At 39.3% G+C, this 12,703-nt stretch overlaps 1 pseudogene; it reads left to right on the top strand.

Annotated features, from left to right (window-relative positions):
* The first annotated feature begins 2,921 nt into the window (after window positions 1-2,921).
* On the top strand, window positions 2,922-12,152 carry LOC119992721 (annotated as a pseudogene).
* The last annotated feature ends 551 nt before the right edge of the window (window positions 12,153-12,703 follow it).

The following is a 12,703-nucleotide window of genomic DNA, read 5'->3' as shown; positions in this document are numbered from 1 at the left end:
AGTATGCATAGAATGCAAAACCTCATATGCAACCAATATATTATCTATAAGTAATCTCCCATGAATGAAAGTTGATTGATTACGTTTGACAATCTCTGGTAAAATACAAGTAAGACGATTGGCCAAGATCTTGGCAAGAATCTTATAAATGACATTACAAAGGCTTATTGGTTTAAAATCTGTCACTTGTTGTGCATTTAATGACTTTGGAAGTAGAACAATATATGTGTGGTTAATCTCATGCAATTGCAACTCAGACTGGAAGAATTGCTTGATAGTATAGAAAATGGAATCTCCAACATTGCCCAATGTTTTTGATAAAATCCAGAGGTAAACCCATGAGAATCGGGTATTTTTGTTTGCTCAATCTGACTCACCCCACCCACACTTCATCCTTGGTGCTTCCCGACATAACAATGCAAAAGATGCTTCTTCCTCTTGGAATCGATCAATTTGCTTCCTCAGTTTAGCAATAACTAATTGGTCAGAACATGATTCAACGCAGAGACATAGCCAGGATTTGCAATGGGGGGCATTGTGGGGGTTCAGGGTTAGCACCTCAAAATTTTTTTGAGCTATTTTATATATTGTTTGTTAACATCTAGTCCAGTAGATATAACTTCGTGTGCGACACTATAATCATTTTAATTGAATTATATATATTATTAAGTAGAAATAGAAAACAAAATAAAATAGGCAAAATAGATACCAAAAAAATTAAGTAAAAATAGAAAACAAAATATAATAGTCTAAATAAATAACAAAAAATTAAGTAAATTTTTTTTAAAAAATAGAAAACAAAATATAATAGTCCAAATAAATAACAAAAATTAAGGGTTCGTTTCATAAACAATTTGACACTAGCATATCTACTAGCATATATTGTGGTAGTATAAAAAATATAAAAATTATAATTAAAATAAATATTCAAAGAATCATTAAATAATTAAGTTATTATCTAATAATTTTATAATGAATAATTAAATTCACTGTAAATAATTTAATAATGAATAATTAAAAGAGATGTGAAGAGAAGAGGAAAAAGAATGGGTAATTTAGGTAGTTCAATAAATAATGGAGGGTAGTTTCAGGAAGAAAACTCATATTTTCTCAAAATGGTCCCTAAGAAACAATTTCAGAATTGTCTCAAAATGCTACCTTTATTGTACTTGAAATTGTGGGTGTAAAATGGTTGTTTGGCAAGACAGTAGCATATAAGCTACCAAGTACTGTATATGCTACTAGAAATTGCTTGCCAAGCACACCCTAAGTAAAAAATTAAAAAACAAAAGAGCTATTGTAGCGAGATTTGAATCTGGGGGTAAAGGTGAAGCCACAAATGCATAACCACTGGACTAGTAAGCATTCATTATAATGCATGTAGAATAATAGATATATATATATAGTAATTGTTTTTCAAAATCTAAGGGTCCCTTAGTGGCTCCGTCCATGATTCAACGTATAATTCTCTTTGTAAACATTGCTCCAAATAATGGCTTTGGCTAAACCTTTTTTTATTGCAACACACTACCCATATCTGAAGTTGTCTTTGGCATGATTTGAGATTGCACACAATCGGCCGGAATGAATTACTCATCACACTAGGATTGCCTCACTGTGTCCAAACAATGTCTTAACAATTTGGATCCAAACCCCAAGAGTTTATATACATATATATATGTGTGTGTATATATATACATATATATATAATATATAATATATATGTGTATATATAACTTATGAGCTTTTAGAATTTTTTATTTAAAGGGGTAATAGGTTGGAGTAAGACTTCTCATTACTTTTTATTGGTTTTTAAATGTTAGGGATATTGGTTTGTATGCCCCCACACACACATTCACATATCACTACACACACATAACCCTATACCCGGGTTACTTAGTGATTAGTGAAGGTTGACCTACCACTTTCATGGGATTCACTTCCCTGTATGGGTGGGGGAAGACACCTTCCTGGATTGACGTCCTCTTATGACATTAAGGGATGGGTTTTTGTGATCCAATGGAGCAAAAGCCACCTGATCCAGAGACCTCGTGATTAGTTAGCTAAACCACCCATATGCACCATAGATAAACCGTAGCCATGGTCCTAAACCTCCAGACATTTTTAGGCGGTATTACCCATTTTAGGAACAAAAGGGGGCATCTCTATCCCTAACTATTTATTTCACATGTCCATACTATGCCGTATTTCTTGTTATATGCCTTAATCATGCTCATTATTTTTGGTGTAACTTATTCCCTCTCGTATATTGTTTTGCTTGTATCCTAACCTAGCCTGTGCAGGTTAATATCCATGATTGTTTTTCTTTTTCTTTCTTTATCATTGATCATGCATACACGTTAGAGCACATCTTTGCAATCTAACTAGATAATATTGGCAGAATGATCAAGCCCATAGGAACAAGCACGGTGGAGTTGGGTGATCCAGTGGAAATCAGAGACAAGTTAGAAAAGCTACAAGAAGAGTTGGGAGATAGTTTGAAAGAAGATCAGTCGTTGAGACCAGTGAAGAAGGTTTCATTCCAGACTCGAGCACCGGAACCTTTGTTTGAGTTTTGGCAGAAGCAGGATATGAATACAAAGAAAGCGTTTAGGAGTATGTTTGGGAGAATTGATCATCTGTTGACTATCCAGACGCCAGTAACTCTCCTGAAGGCGGCTATGCAGTATTGGGATCCAGCATACCGTTGCTTCACTTTTGGGTCAATAGATTTATCACCATTGATGGAAGAGTATGCCGAATTATTGGGGTACACCTTGCACGCTAATAAAATCTATAACCCAAGAGAAAAAACTTTTGCAGAAGCAGTTATCTCTAAGCTTTTGGGTTTACCAGTGAAGAAGATTAAAGAAATGGGAAGTACAAAGGGTGCAAGGTGGACTTTTCCAGAAGAAATATTGATGAATTTTGCTAAAGAGAATTTCCACAAGGAAGAAGGACGACTTGCTTTTGCAATTGTCATATATGGTACCGTGATTTTTCCATGTGCTGGTGGGAATATAGATAGAGGTGTGATTAAGATGGTTAATCATGTTAAGCATCAAGCGACTCCAGTGCCTGCCATATTATGTGAGACTTTCCGGTCCCTTAATCACTGTCGTGTTTCTACGGAAGGGAGGTTTATTGGGTGTGCTCAGTTGCTTGGGATCTGGCTTATTAGTCACCTAAAGTATGACAAGACAGTTGGGGCACCTTTTGTGCAGTTCCAAAAAGATGATTGTCAGTTGAGGGATCCTATTAGTGATTTCGAAAAGGCAAGATTGCAGCCTTTAAAGCCTTCAATGGAGAAGTGGAGTTGTTTTTTGTCTAGTTTGGATGAAAATAAGGTATATATGAGAGCCCCATGGCATAAAACAGACGGATTGATTTATAGGTGCGGTGATTTCGATTGGGTTCCACTTATAGGCCCTTGGGGAATTACAAGTCAGGCACCGGCCATGTTTCTCCAACAAATAGGTGGGAATCCATGTAGACCAGTCACTTTTCAGTTGAAGGAGTTTGAATTCTCCATTGAAGAGGAAAAAGCAAAGGCGTTAGTACGAAAGATAGTGGAGGCCTGGAGTACCCCTCAAGGAGTAAGAAAAGGTCCGCGAAATATTTATGGAACTGTTCAGTACAAGGCATGGCATGCAAAAAGAGGAAAATCTTATACAGATTATGATATGTCTGATGAGGGAAGAAGGAAAGGAAAAGGAAAGTTAGGTGGAAAAGATAATGGGGAAGAAAAGCATTCTCAGGAAAATGAAGCCATACTCGAGGAGGTCATTGAGGAAGAAGATGAAGATGGAAGGGTTTCTTATCCAGATTTTGTCCTAGACAGAGGTGCAGGAGTAATGGTGGAAGAAGAAATTCAGGAAATGGATGGAGATTTACAGATGGAGGACACATCAAGTGATGATGAAATGATTAGAGGACCATCTGGATATCCTGACAAAGAGGCGAAGATAATGTGGAAAATGCTGCAAACTATGACTGAGAAATATAAAAAGTATAAAGGAAAGTTTAGAAGGATGAAAGCTGAGTTTGTCAAGAGCAAGAAAATGAAGCTGCAAGAAGATTTGCAAATGGAAAAAGAAAGGGCAATCTTCAGGAAGAGTATACCAAGATGAAGGAGCAAGTGAGCAGTATGAAAGGAGAACTTCAAGAGGCGCGAAAGGAAATTACTCAAATGAAGGGAACAATTGTGACATTGGAGGAGTTAAGCTACAATGCTAAGAAGGAGATAGTTGACAAAGTTGATAAGTTAAAGAGGAATAAGGTGGAGATCAACTCTCAGAAAGAACAAATGGAGTATGCCTTTTCAGAAAGTCAAAAATTCCAGAAGTTGTATGAGGCAGATGAAGATTTCATTCAGCAAAAAGAGGCGGAGGTAGAAGAATTGAATCAACAGAATGATTTCTTACATGATGAATTGAATGAATTTCAACAGAAGCAACAAGGCACAGAGGACAAGATCAAGTTAATTATGAGTCGAGCATTGCAATTATCAGAATGGGCTCACAGCTACGAAAAACGGGTACAAGATCTGAAAGTAAATCGGGCATGTACTTAGGGAGAAGATATTTCAAACGCAGTCAGCTAATTCTGATGTTATTGAGATTGATGATGAGTAAAGATGTAAACAATTCGAGCTACAATATTTTGAATGGAATGATATTTTGCCAATATTATTTTTTTTGGATTGCAAAGATTTCTTAGGACTTGCATAAATAATAATCACATGCATGTGCATCTTTAAATTAAAATAAATGAGAACTAATGTTGTTGTTTTCATAATGCACAGAAAAATCATAAATAATCATAGCGCCCAAGAAGCACCATCGACACCCCTATCAGACTCGCCTACAATCAAGAATTATTCAGAATATGGAGCAGGAAATGGGTGAGCATAGTCAGAATCAGGACATAGCTGAACTGAAAGAGCAAATAGCCCTATTAATGAAGAATATGGCGTTGCTGATGAAAGGAAAGGGAGTAGTTGAAAATTCTGAAACACCAGAGGTTCCTGAGAATCATTTGCACCAAGAAGTACCGGTTTACCCACCCGGGTTCACTCCTGTCCGTAACCAATCTTTGCCTGGTTTACACCAGCATCAATATATTTCTCAACAGGCAACGACTCAGAACCCAGCTTACATTCCTCAAGTTGATCCTCCTGGGCATGAGAATCCTTTCCCAGTTGGTGCTGATACCGTGGGAACTTTTATTGGTGGGGTAGTAACTGAGGGAGTCCAGAATGAAGAAAGTAGCTCAATGGATGCTATCAAGAAGTTGGAGAAGAGATTAAGAGCCATGGAGGGTTTCAATGCTGTAGGGATGCTGAACCCAGCCAATTTGTGCTTGGTGAAGAATTTGAATGTTCCACATGACTTTGTACTACCAAAATTCAGCTTGTTTGATGGCACTGGAGTCCCTTTGGATCATTTAACGATGTATTGCCGGCGCATGCAGCCATATGCAAGCGATGAGAAAGTGTTGATGCATTATTTCCAAGATAGTCTGACTGGGGCAGCTCAAAGGTGGTTCAATACCCTTAATCCTTCATCAGTAGCTTCGTGGGAGGATTTGGCTGAAATGTTTATGAAGCAGTATAAGCATAACGAAGAAAAGATCCCTACCATTTACGATTTACAGAACACAACAATAAAAAGTGGGGAAAGCTTTAGGGAATTTGCCCATCGATGGAGGGATTTGGCAGCCCAGATAATTCCGCCCCTTTCAGAAAAAGATTTGTTGAATGCTTTCATTGATGCTCTTCAGGAGCCTTATACTTCCAATTTGGTGGGAGGTGGCCATAATAACTTGGCTGATATGATACAAGCAGGCGAACGAGTTGAACGGTGCATGAAGAGAGGTACTCTGTATTATCCCACCCTTGATAAATCAGACCCGGCTAAAGCAAGTAAAGGCAAGAAGGCGGAAGTGCATTCTGTGAATTTTGATTCAAATCCAGCTGTTTATGGTGTGTCTACTTCAGATTATCGCCCTAGAAGCAATGCCCCGAGAATGTCAAGCCCAGGAGCCTACTATAATCATACCCACACCCAAAATCCTTATCCACCCCGATTCAATACACCATCACCCAATCAATACTCGCAAAACCCAAACACTTACCAAAACTTCCAAAGCCCAAACACTTACCAAAATTTTCAAAACCCAAACACTTACCAAAACCCTCGTCCAAATTTCCAAAACCAAAGACCCAGAAGGCCCGTTGAGCATTTCGATCCTTTGCCCATAACCTATGCTGAATGCTTCACGAAACTTCAAGCGCAAGGAGCAGTGGCTCCTGTTCCGGGACGGGTCCACCAACCTCCATATCCCCATTGGTATGATCCTAATGCTACATGCTTATATCATGGAGGTACACCCGGGCACTCAACTGAAGGATGTTTACAGTTCAAAAGGATAGTCCAGGGAATGATTGAAGCGAAATGGTTGGATCTTAGTGCAATCAATAAACCAAATGTCAACAACAATCCATTGCCTAATCATGAGAAAGAGGGGGTGAATGCCATCGAAGAATTTTGTGCTACAAAAAGATGGGTATCAGAGATTGCAATGCCGTTGGGCCAGTTGTTTATGGTGTTGAGGAAAGAAGGATTGGTTGAGGAAGTGGCAATGGATACGCCCATTCAACGTGGACTTTTTGATGACATGAAGACTTGTGAGTTCCATAGAGGACAAAGGGGACATGCTATTGAGAATTGTTGTGGCTTTCAGGAGAAGGTACAAGAGTTGATGGATTTGAAGATAATAAAGTTTGAGGTGAAAGGCCAATCAAATGAAGTCAGTGTAATAGGAGGATATTATCAAGGGCCTAGGCCGAACCGTGCTCCGCAATTTGTCTTGCAGTATTATGTGGAAGATGCGCCACCAGTTGGGCCACTCAAACCAAAGATAGATCCTTTGTACAAGAATGACAAGGCTGTGCCATGGAATTATGAGGCTGAAGTTAGAGGAAAGCAAGGAGAAATGGTAGATAATATTTCTGGTGTCAGTGGAGTTACCCGAAGTGGGAGATGTTACACGAGAAATGAGCCAGAAGGGAATCCGGTGGTGGATCTTGAAGCTGAACGTAAAAGAAAAGGGAAAGCAATACCTGAAGTTGAAGGATCAGGTTCTATTCCAGAAGAAGGTCTTTTTGTACGCCCAGAGGAGAAAAAGGAAGTTGTAACTGATGTGGAAGTCCAGGAGTTCTTGAAAATTATTCGGCAGAGTGAGTACATGATAGTGGATCAATTGAAGAAAACCCCTGCAAAGATTTCGATCTTGGAGTTGATAATGAGTTCTGAACCGCATCGACAAGTCTTGATGAGAATGTTAAATCAGGCATATGTATCAGACAAGATTCCTACAGATTCTTTTAATGGCATTGTGGGAAATGTGTTGGCCTCTCATTTGTTGTCCTTTACTGAGGATGATATTCCGCCTGAAGGGATGGGGCACAACAAAGCTTTGCATATTTCAGCCATGTGTCGTGGAAAGGAATTAGCAAGTATTTTGGTGGATAATGGGTCATCGCTCAATATTTTACTAAAGGAGACTTTTGAAAAGTTGCCGATTGACAGATCTTATTTAAGACCAGTGCCGATGGTAGTAAGGGCCTTCGATGGAACACGTAGAGAGATTATGGGAGAAATTGAAATATCTTTACAGGTTGCAAGCGTAACTTTCAATGTACCATTTGTGGTAATGGATATCTCACCGACCTACAGTTGCCTGTTGGGACGACCTTGGATTCACACTACAGGAGCCGTTCCCTCATCATTGCATCAGATGCTCAAGTTTATTCATGATGGAAGGGTTTATATAGTAAAAGGCCAGTCAGAATGGATGGTTGCTAGTTTGTCTAATAATTCTCCTATTGATGCGCCGACAGAAGGGATTGAGAGTTCATTCCAATCTTTTGAAATTGCTAGTGCTAGCTATGTGAAGGAAGGACTTTCTCCTTTAAAGCCACAAGTATCCAAGGTTACGAAGAATGTAGCAAAATTTATGTTGAAAAAGGGGTTTCGCCCGGGAGAAGGACTTGGTAAGAATCAACAAGGAATTAAGAAGCCAGTAGAAATGGTGACAAGAACCGTGCACAAGCAGAAAAGCAGGCGAAGAGGTTTGCTCGTCTGGAAGGAAAGGAGCTGGAAGTCGAAAAGAAATCGATTCCTTGGCTTTATGACAGTTTTGTGTATGGAGGGATGCAGAACAAGATAAGTTTGGCTGATACTGGGGTAGTTTTTGGAAAACTGGGAGTTGAAAACTCAACTGATGTAACTGGGGCAATTTTGACAAATATATGTGATCAGTTTGAGGAGTTCCAAGTTGCTGTGGTGGAAGAGGAACAGAGTTCGGCTGCTAGACCTTGCTTTGTCATCTCGCGTCCTTCAAATTTCAAATTAGGCAACTGGACCAGTCTGGAGCTCCCAGTATCTCTCAAGAACCTGCAAGAGTAAACCCGAGTGCACTACCATCGTGGGCCCAGCTCACGGCCTTCGTTTGGGTCTTTTGTAATGAGCATGCTTTACTTTGCTTTCAATAAATCTTATAGTATGGCGATTGCATGTTCAATCTTTGTACATATTCCCTTTTCCACGAAATGAAAGTCTTTTGACAGTCATCCATATTCATGTTTCTCCATTTCCATTTAAGTTTTGTTCTCCATTCTCAAATCCATTTTTATTCATTTCTTTCACAGGATTGAAAATGATGATAACGAAGATGACGAACTTAATGAACCAGATTTTGATGCACCCATTAGCAATGTTGAATCTGACTATGAAATAGAGGAAGAAATTGAGATTTTACCGGAAATGTTAAGACAAGTCAATCAGGAAGAGAAACTAATAAAGCCGCACCAAGAGATAACTGAAGTTGTTAATTTGGGAACTGAGACGGAGAAAAAGGAGGTTAAGGTAGGAGCTGCCTTCGAAGGAGAGAATAAGAAGAAATTGATAGATTTGTTGCATAGTTACCAGGATGTCTTTGCATGGTCTTATCAGGACATGCCCGGTCTTGATACAGGTATTGTGGTTCACAAGTTACCATTGATTCCAGAATGTGCTCCAGTAAAACAAAAGTTAAGGAGATTGAAAGCAGATATGCTTTTGAAGATAAGAGATGAAGTGAAGAAGCAGTTCGATGCTGGTTTTTTAGCAGTGGCTAGATACCCTGAATGGGTGGCAAATATTGTACCTGTTCCCAAGAAGGATGGAAAAGTGCGGATGTGTGTCGATTATAGAGATCTCAATCGTGCAAGCCCGAAGGATAATTTTCCACTTCCCCATATCGATGTTTTAGTGGATAATACAGCTAGACATTCAACTTTCTCTTTCATGGATGGATTTTCGGGTTACAATCAGATCAAGATGGCACCAGAGGATCGTGAGAAAACGACTTTTATTACCCTATGGGGAACCTTTTGCTATAAAGTCATGCCGTTTGGTTTGAAGAATGCCGGTGCTACTTATCAACGAGCCATGGTCACTTTGTTTCATGACATGATGCATAGAGAAGTTGAAGTATATGTCAATGATATGATAGCAAAATCCAAAGAAGATGAAGATCATATTGTGAATCTCCAGAAGTTGTTTGATCGATTAAGGAAGCATCAATTGAAGTTGAATCCAGCTAAGTGCACATTTGGGGCGACCTCGGGGAAGTTGTTAGGTTTTATTGTAAGCAGGAAAGGAATTGAGGTAGATCCTGATAAAGTGAAGGCGATCTTGGAGATGCCACCCCCTCGGACAGAAAAGGAAGTTAGGGGTTTCTTGGGAAGGTTAAATTACATTGCCAGATTCATTTCACAATTGATAGCTACTTGTGAACCTATCTTTAAATTGTTGCGTAAGAGTAATTCTACTGAGTGGAACGAAGATTGTCAGATTGCATTCGAAAAGATCAAGCAATACTTGAAAAGTCCTCCAGTGTTGATGCCTCCTGTAGCTGGCAGGCCGCTTATTCTCTATTTGACTGTCTCGGATAGTTCGATGGGATGCGTGCTTTGACAGCATGATTCATCGGGAAGGATAGAGCATGCCATTTATTACTTAAGCAAGAAGTTCACTAGTTGTGAAGCAAATTATTCGATGTTGGAGAAAACTTGTTGTTCTTTGGTTTGGGCCGCACATCGGCTTAGACAATATATGCTTTATCATACTACATGGTTGATTTCTAGGATGGATCCTATCAAATACATTTTTGAGAAACCTTCTCTTTCAGGGAGGATAGCAAAATGGCAGATGTTGTTATCAGAATATGATATTTTGTATGTTACACAGAAGGCGATCAAAGGGAGTGCAATAGCAGATTATTTGGCAGATGGAGCAATTGATGATACTCAGTCTATGGATTTGAAGTTTCCAGATATTGATGTCATGACTGTGTCGATAGAAGAGGGGAATCAGAGGGATTTGGCAAAATGGACTATGTTGTTCGATGGGGCTTCTAATATCATGGGATGTGGAATTGGTGCAGTGTTAATATCACCTGATGAGAATATTATCCCGTTTACAGCTAAGTTGTATTTCGAATGTACTAACAATGTGGCTGAGTATGAAGCATGTACGATGGGAATTCAAGCTGCTATTGATATGGGGATTAAGAGGCTACAAGTTTATGGTGATTCACAGTTGGTGATTAGGCAATTGAATGATGAGTGGGAAACTAAAGATGACAAGCTCATTCCATATTATCAACATATCAAAAAGTTAGTCAAGTTTTTTGATTGGATTGAGTTTGATCATATCCCCAGGGAAGAAAATCAAATAGCAGATGCTTTGGCAACTTTGGCGGCAATGTTTGATGTAGACCCAAAAGGGGAAGTGCAGCTAATTAAAATTGAGAAACGAGAAGTTCGAGGTTACTGTTCAAATTTAGAGGGAGAGCCTGATGGTAAACCGTGGTATCATGATATCCAACAGTACATTGAAAAGAAAGAATATCCATCAGGGGCATCAGAGAATGATAAGCGCACCATCCGGAGATTGGCGGGATCTTTCTTCTTGAATGGAAATGTGCTTTATAAAAGGAATGATGGGGTAGTTTTCTTGCGTTGTGTCGATATGGCGGAGGCTAAACTAATTATGGAGGAAATTCATGAAGGAATATGTGGGACTCATTCCAGCGGATATGCAATGGCACGGAAGATTATACGTGCAGGGTATTATTGGTTAACCATGGAGAGGGATTGCATAAGTTATGCAAACCGATGCCATAAGTGCCAGATTTATGCAGACAGGACACATGTTTCTGTCAATCCATTACATGTGTTGACGTCACCATGGCCTTTCTCGATGTGGGGATTAGATGTCATCGGTCCAATTGAGCCGAAGGCTTCTAATGGGCATCGGTTTATTCTGGTTGCTATCGATTATTTTACCAAATGGGTGGAGGCTGCTTCGTATTCTAATGTGACAAGTAGCGTGGTTGTTCGGTTTTTGAGGAAAGAGATTGTTTGTCGATATGGAGTCCCAGAAAGAATTATCACTGATAATGGCACGAATTTCAACAGTAAAATGGTGAAGGATTTTTGTGACCAATTCAAAATTTATCACCATAATTCGACTCCTTACCGTCCGAAGATGAATGGGGCTGTCGAAGCGGCGAATAAGAATATCAAGAAGATCATTGGGAAGATGACAGAGAATTACAAAGATTGGCATGAAAAGCTCCCTTTTGCTCTATATGGTTATCGGACATCAATACGCACATCTACCGGGGAAACTCCTTTCTCTTTGGTGTATGGCATGGAAGCGGTTTTGCCTATCGAAGTGGAGATTCCATCCCTTCGAGTAGTTCTGGAGGCAGGATTGGAAGAATCAGAATGGACTCGAATGCGATATGAACAGTTGAATTTGATTGAGGAACGAAGATTACGAGCAATTGGTAAAGGGCAATTGTATCAAAGAAGATTGATGAAAGCACATAATAAGAAAGTTCGAGCCCGCAGTTTTAGGGAAGGAGATTTAGTGTTGAAGATGATCTTGCCGCCTCAAAAGGATCACCGAGGGAAGTGGACACCGAATTATGAGGGACCATATGTGGTGAAGAAAGCCTTTGAAGGAGGGGCATTAATTTTGACAAGAATGGATGGAGAAGAATTGCCTAATCCGGTGAATGCAGACACTATCAAAAAGTATTACCCATAGCAAAAAAAAAAAAAAAAAAAAAAAAAAAAAAAAAACTCGCTAGATTGAAAACCCGAAAGGGCAGTCTAGGCAAAAATTAGAGTTAAAAAAAAAAAAAAAAAAACTCGCTCGATTGAAAACCCGAAAGGGCGATCTAGGCAAAAATTAGAGTTAAAAACTCGCTAGATTGAAAACCCGAAAGGGCAGTCTAGGCAAAAATTAGAGTTCAAAAAAAAAAAAAAAAAAAAAAAAAAAAAAAAACTCACTAGATTGAAAACCCGAAAGGGCGATCTAGGCAAAAATTAGAGTTAAAAGCTCGCTAGATTGAAAACCCGAAAGGGCGGTCTAGGCAAAAATTAGAGCAATAAAAATCCTGCTGAAGTGAAAACCCCTCGTGGGCGCTTCAGGCAAAGATTAGGGAAAATAGGAAAATCTCTACTAAAGTGAAAACCCTTCCTGGGAGCTTCAAATAATATTGAGATCAGAAAGGTGTGGTGAAAACAACTAAGGGGAAGGAGGCAGAGGCCTTTCGAGGATTTGAGATGAATATAAGGAAATAC

Source organism: Tripterygium wilfordii, chromosome 23 (assembly GCF_013401445.1).
Source record: "Tripterygium wilfordii isolate XIE 37 chromosome 23, ASM1340144v1, whole genome shotgun sequence".
NCBI classification, from domain to species: Eukaryota; Viridiplantae; Streptophyta; class Magnoliopsida; order Celastrales; family Celastraceae; genus Tripterygium; species Tripterygium wilfordii.
The sequence above is the reverse complement of the archived record's forward strand: the minus strand, read 5'-3'. Positions and strand labels throughout refer to the sequence as shown.